Source organism: Protopterus annectens, chromosome 1.part2 (genome assembly GCF_019279795.1).
Source record: "Protopterus annectens isolate FY-2018-M chromosome 1.part2, PAN1.0, whole genome shotgun sequence".
NCBI classification, from domain to species: Eukaryota; Metazoa; Chordata; order Ceratodontiformes; family Protopteridae; genus Protopterus; species Protopterus annectens.
This window is the reverse complement of record NC_056727.1, coordinates 517,159,886-517,174,781: the sequence shown is the minus strand read 5'-3', so window position 1 is coordinate 517,174,781 and position 14,896 is coordinate 517,159,886.

Genomic DNA, 14,896 nt, shown 5'->3' with positions numbered 1-14,896 from the left:
GCACCACAGTCCGGACACTACGGAGGGTGAGTGGATGTTCTTCTCTGGCCACGCTTGCAGAGGGGGGATGAGCCCCATCCCCTGCAGTGCTTCCACCCACAGCTGGCACAGGGCCACTGGAGGAGGGTCCGGCCTGGGCACTACTGCCAGGTGCACTCGCCAGCTGAGGTGGGAGAGGTGGGTCCGCTGGAGCCCGCCTTTCCTGTCGTCCGATGTTTTGCATTATGTTATGACAGTTTGGGTTAGTAACGTACAATACCATTCACAATTAGTTGTAACAGCATGCATTAGTATTCCCATTAACCAAACACCCATAAATTCAAGCCATTGAACAGCAAGCATAACACATGCATAATTTGAACAGCAATACACATTCCAACAACATGCAGGGTTGATTGATGGCAGCAGGCCATCAGGCTTGGATGTATGAACAGGGCAGATGCATCAACGTACATGCAAATATGTATGAACCAACAGGACAAATGTCCAGGGGTGTTAATTGTGATTGCACATACCCATTTCACGTGGAATGGATTATTTGTGGTTATAGGGTAGGGTGAAGAAATATTTAATTAACAACTTCAAATACCTATACATATGCTGTACATTTCTACTAGCTGCAGATATATGCACACTACAGGTCTGCCTACAGTTTCCTATGTGATAACTACTTCAGGTTGGTGATAGGAATGTTACTGCTACATCAATATACATTTCATATTTATTCATACACATTCATATCTGGCTCTGTTCAGCTACATCATCCTGCTACATTTGCTTTATATGGCTATAGACATCTGTGGATGTTTGGTATTTCAGACAACCATACCATCTGCATATTGCAGACTGAGACCAACATATCCAGAGTTTGGGACACACATTCCAGCTTCAGTACTGTTTTCAACACATGTTGCTGTTTGGTTCTGCCTGTCACATTCATTTCATTCTGTACTGACTGCAGTATACTTTATTCAGGTGTTATTACTACTTTATTGGTGGATTCATACCTCTTTCTCACACTCTCTCACTTGTTTTATTTTTACAATTCAGGATGGTACTTAATTCTAGGCTTTATTGACATGTTTTACCTTTAGTTATAACAATCCTTTCCAACAGTCTCACTTATGTCATGTTTCAAAATTTCAACAGGGATATATATTTCACACATGTGTTTTACTCAGCTTCTGCAGCTGTACTTTTCAGCCTGCTGCAGGTTATGTACTATTATATTACAGGTGGGACATCCTTATTTCAGACTTGTTTCATTTTTATGTTTGGATTACAGGCTGCATCACACTTTTGTAATCAAGCAATACTTGCAAACTCTCTTACACTGTTACTTGCACATTTTATTAATTAGTGACTACACTGCACTCTTTTGCTAACTGTCATACTTATATATTTATTTACAGTTACAGGGAGAGAATTACTGACCTGCCTGGTGGCGCAACTGCACCAGCCTATCGCCATAGGCTCGACGGTTCGCAGAACGGACACCTGCAGCTGTAATATAAATGAAGTAATATTGGAATACACATCTCCATAATATCAGCTAGGTTAATTTCTTACATACATAATTACATGTAACTTACTCAGTAGTTGGGCATTGGGCATTTGCCGGGCCTCCTGGATCCAACAGTTCAGTTGGTCCTGCTTCCATCTCTTCAGGTCCGCATGGTGGTGACGGACCTGCTCACCAGTCCTTGGTATTCCTGTGGCACTGGTGATATCATGTGCCAACCGGTCCCACGCCTCAGCCCTATATGCTCCCCACAGGACCTGGCCCTGCATGAGTTGGGCATCATGATTATGGACGAGGAGCCAAACCATATATTTGGACTCCTCAACACCCCACCTCTGTGCTCGGAAACAACTACCCTCTCCTACACCTGACATCCTGGCTGCAAGTCGGTTCCACAAGCGGTTATGCTGTGTATTCCCGCCTATGAGGCTTATATATGCCGTTTTTCCCCACACTTATCTGTGATTGGCCATTTTGGAATTGTATCAGCTTCACAAAACCTGCTTTGTCATGCTCCTCTTTCTATTCATTCCTATATATATGCTATTACTGCATTTCTAAGTGCAACTGTCATGGCTTAGTGGCTCAGTACTTTGACTATGGTGCATGGTATCCTGGGTTCGAACCTGGCCATTGCTTTTTATATTTTATGACTGTCTACACAGGCTAGGAGGTGTGTCTGTGTAAAGGCAGTTTTGATACAGCTTGCTCAACGTTGCCCGTCAGTTAGCTTGTTGGCGCGGTGCACAGCTCCGCGCAAATGGATCACGCTGGTTTACATGTGGTTTGGCTGTCAGCATGCATATTACACTCAACTCAGCTACAGGCACACAGTTTCAGCGTGTTAAAACGCTGCTCAACCCTGGGCACTCATTTTACACCTATTAAACCACTGCTCACCTACGGGCACTCATTTTACACCTGTTGTAACACTGCTCACCTACGGGCACTCATTTTACACCTGTTAAAACACTGCTCACCTACAGGCAGATATCCTCAACTTGTTACACTGTAGCTCAGCTATAGGCACATCTGATATATATATTTTTTTTTTATTATCTCACATTTCTTCAAAATACATGGCCCATTTCATTACACTTTACATAAAATATAATTTTATATATGTACATATATGTCAGGGAATTGTTTTGTGCTTATTTCACTAAAAATAAAAATTGATGTGGGGGCTCAAACCATGACTGCCTGCTCTTCAGCCAACGTCTCTACTGCTACGCTATTGCTTCTTGGCTTACTTTGCATATTTAGTTCTTATATGCTTTTCCACTGACTGCTAACTGTGGCTAAGCACCGGGCACGCCCGCGCAAATGAGTGCACTCACGGGCAAACATCTTTACAACTTATAAAAAAATATATAAGATGTTCATTTATACATTTTATGTTCATAGTCTGTGGGGGCATGTGTTGTGTTTATTCACATTTACACGGACTCTGTCATGGGCGTTTACTTTCAGGACTTTTACTCTTCTGGGGGTGTGTCCGTTTGCAGGGCTCACCCTACGGACACGCCCCCTACTGTCTTTCACGGACCATGTTAGCCTTAGGTGTGATTCAGCATGCCCTCATGCATATGCATGACATGCTGACGTCACACCGTTTAACTGCAGCCTCCGTGTAAACCTTGTAACTCTTACACGGAGGCTTCGTGAATCCTGCCCAATGTCTTTTTGTTTGAAGATCAATTTTATGCACAAAGGGTTGGCGTGTCAATGGGCACAGCTTGTGCCAACAGCTATGCCAACCTTGTGTTGGTACAATGGGAGAAAGATGTTCTACTTCAAGCTGAAGGATTCTCTGAACACATCTTATGGTATGCAAGATTTGCGGACAATATTTTTTTGTTGTGGAAGGGGTGAGTGGAGAGTGTCACTCAGATTACAGAGTTTTTACATCAGTCTACAGATTTTTTAGGATTTACTTTTAAATATTATTTTAATGAAATTGAATTTTTTGATGTTAAGGTGACCAAAACTGATTTTACTAGCCTAGTAACTAGTATTTATAAGAAACTCACAAGAACGAATAATCTGCTCCATATAGATAACATGCGTCCAAGGCATGTTACCCGGAATGTTGTTAAGGGACAGGTGTACAGGGTCATGATACTCCACAATAATGATGAACATCTTGCCAAGGTCTTGGAAACCTTGAAAATGGATTTTATAGATAGAGGTTATAAGGAAAAGGATATTGGCAGTTGTATTACTGATGCATATAAGGAGAGAGGGGGCAAATGTAGGTCATATTACAATGCTGCATCTAGCACTGAAGCCATAGCTTCTCGACAAGCCCCTTAACAACATTCCGGGTAACATGCCTAGGATGCATGCTATCTCTATGGAGCAGATTATTCTTTTTTGTTGGTTTCCTATAAATACTAGTTACTAGGCTAGTCAAATCAGTTTTGTTTACCTTAACATCAAGAAATTCAATTTCATCAAAAGAATATTTAAAAGTAAATCTTAAAAAATCTGTAGACTGAAGTCATAGCTACAGAACAAAGGAAAGGGTTGATTAGGTTTCCCCTCACATACTCTTCTGATGTTAGTAGTATATGTGACATTATTAAAAGGAACTGGGGCATTTTGGATACTGCAGATGAATTAAGAAATGCCATAAACACCGTTCCATATTTTTCTTTTAAAAATAACAAATCTTTGAAGAGGCATTTGTGCTATAATACTTCTACTTTTAAGAAGGTTTTGCAGTCATGGCACTTTTAAATGCAGGAATTGCACAGCATGCAAGTTTATACAGTCGAATACTACTTACATACACCCTAACATGCACTTTAAAATAGATAGAAACTTTTATGCTGATTGCAGGACTAAGAACATTGTTTATTTCAGTTACTGCACTCTTTGTTATGCTTTTTATGTAGGCATGAGTAATAGACAACTCAAAGACAGGGTGCCGGAACATCAGAGAGACATTAGAAACAGGAAAGATACTAACGCTCTTGCTAAGCATATTATGTGCCAGGGACAGGAGCATAATTTTAAATTTCATGTGCTAGAGATTATTCCTGAGAGTCTAAGAAGGAGAGACCTTAGGAATCACACAAAATCTGCAGAGCAAAAATGGATTCTGTCTCTTAATGCTGATAAGACACCAGGTATTAATGATGTTGTCTCTCTCAAGCCTTTTTTAAAAGCAAGACCTCTCAAACACTAAGTATAGGACTGTTTTTTTATATATGTTTTATGCTTTCTATGTGTTTTATTTGCCTGTTTTATAGATGTGACTTTTTTCCTTTTAGATAATTGTTGCTTTGATTAGTGTCTTAATTGACTGATTAACTTATGCTATTTAAGTGCTTTTGTTACTAGTTGAGAACAGTCTGATGAAGCAGTGAGAGCACACCGTGAAAGCGCTTAGTCTCTTTTGTGTGCATTAAAGTTCTTTGTTTTACCTTTAGCTGTGTCAGTTTCGGTATTTTTTTTTTTTGTTTTTTAGTAGTTTCTTGTTATTGTACCATTCTATGTTTATTCTCAGGATATTTTTTGCACTTTTGGATTTCATGATTGAGAATAAAGCATGGCGGAAGGCAATGATGTTGAACTGACCTTTAATCCTATCAGGAAAGCTTCTTCTATCAAATGTGGGGCTAGTGATCGCCTTAACAACATTATGGAAATTGCGTCTAACCCACTCCATGTTACTGACCTTACCTTGACTTCTACAGATAATTTGGATACAGACACATTTATCCACTGTTCATGAATAAATTTAAAGAACTGGAAAAGAAGCTTTACAAATTTAAGCGGCTGCAATGGCAGCACTGTCATCTGGAAACATCATTAAATCATAAGGTCTTACCCAGGGGCCTAAGAATTCTCAATATGCCTAGTTATGGTAATACACCCCTGGGATCACTTCATTGGCTCTGCTTGACAGAGGATCAGTTAATTAATCAATGGGGCGGCAAAAGCCGACACACTCTGGCTAGGCTTATAAATGCCCTCGGGCAGGTAGCTAGCACCTACCTATGAACCTATATACCCAGACCTGCTAATGAAATGGCAGTCATTTAATCTGCAAGCAAGCTCCGGTTACTTGGAACTTCTTATTGAATTCTTTCTTCCTGAAGACAAAGAACTGCAACGTCAGATCTCAGTTCTGCAGAATGAAATGTATAGTTCCTTTCCTGCTGATATTATGGGAGACAGATTTGATAACCTCTATAATAACATCGTGGCTTATGAGAAGAGGTTACAGTCTACAAAAATAAAGAAATTGCAACACGACATCAAAGATTTTACTACTGGAGCGGTTTGTGCATGGGGTAGAAGTAACCCCCCAACAGCTGTGAATTCGGAAGATGCACCACCAGCATCAGATTCATGAAGCTACCACTGAATCTTTGAGTCAGCCTGTATCTTCAAAGGGAGGAGCCATGAATGCCAACTCCACAGAACTGGCTTAGTCGATCGGAAGCGGAGCTGAGTCATTCCATTACCTTACTACCACTAAGGTAGCACCTCTGATGCATCTTCATAAAAAAGGAAATCCCATTCTGACGATAATGGTGACTCCACCACTAACATCAACACTGGAGCCAGGCCTAGGGTCACCACTTCTTTTCAACTGCAGAGCCGTTTTCCTATCAGGGACAGGTCACAGAATCGAGGGGGGAAGGGCAGACTTTACCGCCTCCTGAGTACAGAAATGAATGGGAACCTAATAGGCCAATGGAAATGGAGGTAAACAACTTGTATTTAATATTTCTTCTGTACAGCATACTGCAGCACAGTTAGCATTGCTGAACAAAGGTCTATCATTCATCACTGCCAGAGAAGCTGAGCTAATTAGTGTCTTAACTGATCTTAAATTGCTTGGTAGGACTCTTACATTGAAAGCTAGGCTACCTGATACTGTTAATATTGACACTGCTTCCTTTAGAAAACCCAGCACTTTTATCCCACCACCCAATGCCAAGATAGAGACCTTTACTCAGACTTGTGAGAAACAAATAAGAAGAGAGTTTGAATCCAACAGAAAGAGGAGATACTTTAATCTTAATAATGATGAATATGCAGCCCTCAATGAACTCAAGAATTTGAGATCATTGGAGATTTGACCAGCAGATAAGGGTAGTGGAATTGTCATGCTAGACAAAAACTTATACCTAACACAAATGCATAAATTGTTGTGTGATGACATCACTTATGTTTATATTTCTAAAACTGCTGTTTATGATATGATTGAGAAGGTTTCCTTTTTTACTTTTGATCTACTTATGACAGGCATGATTGATAATAAGTTGTTTAAATATTTTGAAGTACAGTAACCACTCATACCGATCATTTATGGCCTACCCAAAGTACATAAAAATCTGACATTGCCACCCATGCACCCTATAGTGTCTGGGAAAGGTTGGGTAAAATAGCCACTTCCTATATATATCGAAAATAATTTAAATTCACTGCTAGACACTTGCAACACCATCCTAGAAGACACTAGGACATTTCTACAAAGATTTAATGTGGCTACGTCTGATCTGAGTGCTGACTATCTTTTAGTGACTATGGATATAGAGTCACTCTTTACTGTGATCCCCAATATTTGGGGCATAGAAAATGTCAGGAAATGTATGCACGTCAATCACTGTTTTACTGAAGACAAGATCAATTTAATTTGTGCCCTTCTAGAATTGGTTTTAGAAAATAATGTCTTTTTGTTTGAAGATGAATTTTATGCACAAAAGGTTGACGTGTCGATGGGCACAGCTTGTGCCAACAGCTATGCCAACCTTGTGCTGGTACAATGGGAGAAAGATGTTCTACTTCAAGCTGAGGGATTCTCTGAACACATCTTATGGTATGCAAGATTTGTGGACAATATTTTTTTGTTGTGGAAGGGGTGAGTTGAGAGTGTCACGCAGTTTACAGAGTTTTTACATCAGTTTACAGATTTTTTAGGATTTACTTTTAAATATTCTTTTGATGGAATTAAATTTCTTGATGTTAAGGTGAACAAAACTGATTTTACTAGCCTAGTAACTAGTATTTAGGCATATTACCCGGAATGTTGTTAAGGGGGAGGTGTACAGGGTCATGAGACTCCACAGTAATGACGAACATCTTGCCAAGTTCTTGGAGACCTTGAAAATGGATTTTATAGGTAGAGGCTATAAGGAAAAGGATATTGGCAGTTGTATTACTGATGCATATAAGGAGAGAGGGGGCAAATGTAGGCCATATTACGATGCTGCATCTAACACTGAAGCCATAGCTACAGAACAAAGGACAGGATTGATTAGATTTCCCCTCACATACTCTTCTGATGTTAGTAGTATATGTGACATTATTAAAAGGAACTGGGGCATTTTGGATATTGTAGATGAATTAAGAAATGCCATAGACACTGTTCCATATTTTTCTTTTAAAAATAACAAATCTTTGAAGAGGCATTTGTGCTATAATACTTCTACTTTTAAGAAGGTTTTACAGTCAAAGAGGCATGGCACTTTTAAATGCAGGAATTGCACAGCATGCAAGTTTATACACTCGAATACTACTTACATACACCCTAACATGCACTTTAAAATAAATACAGACTTTTATGCTGATTGCAGGACTAAGAACATTGTTTATTTCAGTTACTGCACTGTTTGTCATGCTTTTTATGTAGGCATGAGTAATAGACAACTCAAAGACAGTGTGTTGGAACATCAGAGAGACATTATAAACAGAAAAGACACTAATGCTCTTGCTAAGCATATTATGTGCCAGGGACAGGAACATAATTTTAAATTTCTTGTGCTAGAGATTATTTCTGAGAGTCTAAGATGAGGAGACCTTAGGAATCACACAAAATCTGCAGAGCAAAAATGGATTCTGTCTCTTTATGCTGATAAGACACCAGGTCTTATTGAAGTTGTCTTTCTCTTAAGCCTTTTTTAAAAGCTAGACCTCTCAAACACTAAGATTAGGACTGTTTTTTATATATTTGTTATGCTTTCTATATGTTTTATTTGCCTGTTTTCCAGTTGTGACTTTTTTCCTTTTAGATAATTGTTGCTTTGATTAGTATCTTAATTGACTGATTAACTTATGCTATTTAAGTGCTTTTGTTACTAGTTGAGAACAGTCTGATGAAGCGGTGAGAGCACACCGTGAAAGCGCTTAGTCTCTTTTGTGTGCATTAAAGTTCTTTGTTTTACTTTCAGCTGTGTTAATTTTGGTACTTTTTTGTTTTTAGTAGTTTCTTGTTATTGTACCATTCTATATTTATTTTCAGCATATTTTTTGCATCCTGTATGGCTCTCTGGTGGGGATGCTCATTACGCACTGGAACTGTGGATGATGACACCCATCTGAAATGCACACACACCAACTGAAGAATGCCATAATGAGCTACATGCACAAACTAGGAACATCATAGAGCATGTGTTTGGGCTGCTCAAGTCACGGTTCCGCTGCCTTGACATATCTGATGGAGGCCTGTAGTACTCTCCATTCACATGTGCACACATGTTCATAGTATATGTCATGCTACACAATATGATCCTGTGGAAACAGCTGCAGCAGGAACATCACAGGGAAGGGACACACAGCCTCCCACCATTGCTAAGGTCCCCACGGGCACAGGGGTACTTAGGGGAGGAACCCCCTGATCCTGTCCCTGTAGGCAGACGTAAGCATACCCAGTACGCCCTGGCTTTGACAATGCATAGCACATACACTGACACACTTGGGACCCAGGGACTGACACCTCACTCCAACTCACATACATACAGTAAAACGGATGCCAGCCACATCACACTACCTATACCTTTCCATGTAGTGGCAGGTGTACTGCATGCATCTGACAGAGTCAGCCCTGAAGCACTGTCCTCTCAACTGCTGCTGGCTCAAGGTAAATATTTCTTCTTAACAATAAATGAATGGGGTAGTAGACTGTGGTAGCATATGTATGGTATTGCTGCATGTATGCATGGGAATGGAGTGGGTTACCAGGATAGCAGCAGACAATGGACAGCTATGTGGAACAACAGGCACTGTCTCCCAAATACTGACTGCCCCACAATATGCAGTAGCCCTCAGGCCAGCAAAATCCATTGCACTATGTGAGGGATTTACAAACAGCAGGCTCACAGGACAAATGCATGGATGTCAATGTCGAAGTCCCATACATACCTCTAATCCTCTTACAGCAATAAATCTGTACAGAGCCATAAAGAAATGTGGGACAAAGGCCCAAAAACTGGGACAAGTCTTAAATATTGCTCTTACAAACATAGAAAGTAGATAGAATAACAGGTATTGCAGTAGCATGAATTATCAGATGGGCAAGAAGTCTGAAACTCAAATGTCTGTCATTGCTTTCTAATTTCAGTCTTTAATGATCTGACATTAATATTCCACACAGCCACAATTTTATGAAAGATGGACCCAAAATATGAGGCAAACATCTGGACAGTCTGTGATAATGTGTACAGTTCACCCCATCACACCCGTATTCACTTAGAACTGTAGTAACATTTATGTTTGTAAGGGAATAGCATCAGACCACACATTCCCAGGGCTGTCACAAATCAACATGATAACTTGATCCATTTCTACAATATTGCAGGGGTCAGTGTGTTTTGTATGTTTGTGGCTAATAGTGTCAGGAAGTAGACAGCACTTACTGGTGACTGTTGTGGCTTGTACAGTACCATGTTTGATAGGGACCATGGTTTGAGACTGGCCATGCCAGCTGTTTTGCATATCAGCTACACCTACGGTAGGAGTTGTACACACTGTCCAGAAGTTAGTATTTGTTACTGCAAGAAAGCTGGATAATGGAGGGACAGGGGGCCACACATATGGACAGTATACAGCTCTGAGTAGCCTACACAGTGCCTAGTAGAACAGCAGGTTGTGTCAAGTCAGTCTAGTGCCAGGGTATAATGGCTGCCATGTTACTGTGTCAGTACTGACAACAAGTTAGTGGGCACCATCCATACCCCTGGAATGACAGAGTTTCACAGAATGTTCGCATGTATGCCTCATATATCTGTTCTGCTTGTCATAACATTTCATTTGCCTGGCAAACTATTTCTGAACCAATAAAGGTTGATGTGAAAACATCAATGACAGACAGCTGAGATGCAGATGTCATACCCATAAGAAAATGCAAGCTAATACAAAACTGTTCTACAAATACAAAACTGAACTACAGTGCATACATATAGATAGGTAGGAATTCTAATCTCAGCACTGGAAACTGTGTGGGTTTGTAGGTAAACCCATTTTGATGCTTGTTCCACCCAGTAAATCCCCATTACCCTACTTTACAAGGCATGCTGATGTCATTCATCTTAGAAGCACTGTTGTACAGTCCTCAGCCCTATAAGCTCCATGGCACATGCAATACATATGTAGTTCTATAGTACATACAACTAGATAGGGAGGGGTTTTAATTTCAACACTGGCAACTGTGTGTGTGTCGGTAAATTAAACCATTTTGAGGCCTGTTCCAGCCAGTAAAACCCCCATTGCCCTACTTTACAAGGTCTGCTGATGTCATTCACCTTAGAAGCACCATTGGACACTCTTCTGATATGTAATCTCTGTGGTGCTTGCAGTAAGTACATAGCACTACAGTACATGCAACTAGATCGGTAGGGTTTTTATCTCAGCACTGGAAACTGTGTGTGTGTTTGTAGATTAAATTTTTTTGAGGCATGTTTCAACCTGTAAACCTCCCATTGCTCTACTTTACAGGGTCTGCTGATGTCATCCACCTTAATTACAGCACTGGACAGTTTGCAGGCATATAAGCTCAATGGCTCTATAGCACTAAAGCACTATAGTAAAATAAACTAGATAGGTAGGGGTTCTTGGTTATACCATTTTGAGCCCTGCTGACTCCCCCATTGCATTAATTGATAGGCCCTGATGATGTTATCAACCTTATATGCACTGTTTCACACTCTGCAGGCCATACCTCTCAACTGTATACAGTTTTGCAGAATGTCCAGATGACTGCCTTATATATTTTATCTGTGTGCCATAACATTATGGTTGCATGGCCAATCACTGGCAAAGCATTAAGAGATGAAGTCAGACAATAATGACAGACATCTGAGTGTCAGAATTCATACTCTTCACAAAAGTAATGCTAATACAAAACTGGTCCCTCTATCAGTTATCAATGTTAGTAAGAGCAATCTGTTAAACCTGCCCTATTTTTGGGCCTGTATCATCCCATTATTGAAGGCTTTGTCCACATGTATTGTTCTAACAGGTAGAGAGGTATGTCCCAGGCATATCAGCTCCATGGCATATGCATCAAGGACATAGCACTGTATTACATACAACTAGATAGCTAGGGGTTGTAATCTCAATAGAGGCGACTGTGTGATTGTGTGTCTGTGTATGCATATACTCTGTAGCAGCTTGGCTGTCTTGCCTGTGTGTGTGCAATGCCTGTACCATTTTGTGTGCCTGTGCCACCTTGTTAACTCCAGAATAGTAGTGGCAAAACTGTATGACCTCTCTGGTTCATGCGGTATGTATATTGCTCTATCTTACGTATAACTAGCCAGGTAGGGGATCTACTATTAACAAGGGCAGTCCATGAGTGGGTTTGTGTGTGTGCACATATGTATATCCCCTTGCAGCAATGTGCCTGTGTTATGGCCACAAACATACTTCTCAACCCCTTTCAGAAAGACATCTGGAGAAAGCCATACAGAAAAGTGGGACAAAGCCCACATATTAGGGTCAATCTTTAAATATTGCTCTGACAAACATACACAGGAGATAGCATAACCGGTTGTGCATTCACATGCATTTTCTAAAGGATATGAAGTCTGACAGACAAATATATCTCCAGCATTGTGTAATGTCAGTCTTTAATGAATTCACACAACTTTACCAGAAAACCACAATGTTATGGGGTTATGGATACCACCTGTCCCACCCTGCAGGTTGCAGTCCATGTTTAGCCAGGTGTGACCTGTGACAATGACGCAAACAATACAGAGGTCTTCAGAGTGTAGGGCAACAGACATATTCTAAGGTTGTTTACTACCTGCATAAAGCAGTTACTTCACATCAGTAGCACCTTAATGGTATGACAAATAGCATAACCTAGGGTGATGTGATACAAAGAAGCAGTCACATTGGCAAACAAAGGGAAGTACTGTCTGGTGCACTTGCCGTGGGTTATGGTATGCCCTGCCAAGTGTCACAATACTATAAGACGTGTCCCACATTCCACATTTGATAAGGTGACAACCTTACTCTGTGTTGCCTATATGTGTGCAATGTGTAGACATGTGTACGCCCTGTGAGTAGCTTCCACCCCAAATAACCCAGATGTATGAAAGCATGTCTGCTAACTGCCACTTCCCACATATGTAGGTACCGCCTAAAGCTGTGACAACTGTGAGTAGTGTGCTGTCTGTCATTGACCCACAAACCAATGTTAACATGCTGCAATAGGGTCATACAGTGGGTATGGAATGATGGCCAAGTCCTGGCCTTATGGCCATATGGTGAGGACATGGACCCACTATTTCCCACATCAACAACAACCCCATACACAGACAAACTACATTGACAGACCTTCCTACTCAGGTTAATAACACTGTTGCATTCACCCATGAAGTAGTGGCAGTGGTCAGAAAAGGCTTGGAAGTGGCTCACCACATAGGTAAAGGGACTACATCCAGACAAAAGGTGGACATTACCTCTGTATAGTCCTCAGTCAGTACAACAATACATTAGCAGCATAGCTGGTCTGGTATGTATCTATGCAGACATCTGCACCAAATGGAAAGGCTATGTTAACTCCCACAAAGGTTATCCATGGCCTTCAACACCTGTGCCATGCAGACAGCCTAGAATCAGTACTGCCCACTCTATATTGGACAGGTTGTCCACAGGTGGGCTTTGGCATGCCTAGATGGTGGTGTTGTGCTCAGCCCTTCAACATCTGCCCCATATATATCAGTATAACTCTGTGTGCATTACTGGCATGACAGGCTTGAATCACATACAACACAGCAAAAAAAAAAAACAGCTGGAGCAACAGGTTTGTCTCCCAGAGGCTACCCTGTGTCAGGAATGTTATCCCTAAAAACATTAAACAGAATACCATGCAGACCCTCATCAACTGCATTAAGGTTGAATGGATGTAAAAAAAAAAACACCTGTCCCAGGTGTCCAAAGTGTGTCAAGCAATGGTTGGAGCAACAGCTGCTGATAGATGATTCTGTTGCAGATAGAGTACTGGATAGTCTTGTAAGGGACTGAGAGCCAGTACTGTAGCTACCTCCTCTGTACCTATGAACCTGTGACCCTACAGAACTCCCAGGTGACATGTATAATGAGTAGCTTGCTTTGCCAAGGGGTATGTATGCAAGGTAGGCTGTCTGCCCCCACTGTCTCTCACACACTGTTCCACGCATACATATCTAGGTAAACATGGACACATACAGCCATACCTTGCTGATGAAAAGGTCTCTGTGTTGCCACTCTGCCATCATCAGCACTCATAATGGCAGTACCACACCACAAGTTAGACACACTGACTCCTGGAATGGAAACATAATAAGATCTGTGAGACAACAGTCAGTCAGCAGTACTAACAGCAATATAGCATCATGGCACAAAAGATATGTACACTTTGATGTGTATGCATGACTATTGCCAGCAGACAGCACCTTACAGGCCATAAAACTACTACACTACACACTGCAATTACTTGTACTATATTCACCCTGTGTATCAGACATGTATTAGTATGTCCCTGCATCAATAGCATGGATAACAGGGATGTGGCACAGTTATCATTGCATGCACAGGGTGAGGTGTGGGATTGGCAAAGGCCTAGGCTGTGCCATACAGTTGACATCATGTGTGGGTGTCTGGAGGGGTGCTGGTCAGCTGAGCCATGGAGAGGAGCTATGTGGATCTGTTGGTGACCTGCATGTGGCAGTACACAGTCAAGCCATGTCTAGCCCTACACGAGGGTATGTTGGATAGCCATGGGCCATACATTGCAGAATGTACAGTTCACCATCTCTGGCCACGAACATGGGAACTGGTTCTGCCAGGTGTGGCATTGGCAACACCATGCCTAAGGCCAGATGCGGTACTACTTCCTGATGGTGACTGGTGTTTGCTGGGTCTGTTTCCCTCACTGGACCACCCAGGACTACATGCCCATGGTCTGCCATGTTGTTGTGTGGACAGCATCCTCCCATTGGTAGTGCTGGTGATACTACCACTACAGGAGTGTGACTGCATGGCTAAATGGGTCATCAGCTGATGTTGTTGCTGACCTATGTCCACATGTCCAACGGCCTACTCCCTCCACTTGTTCAAGCACAGATATTGTGCGGTTAAGGACTGACA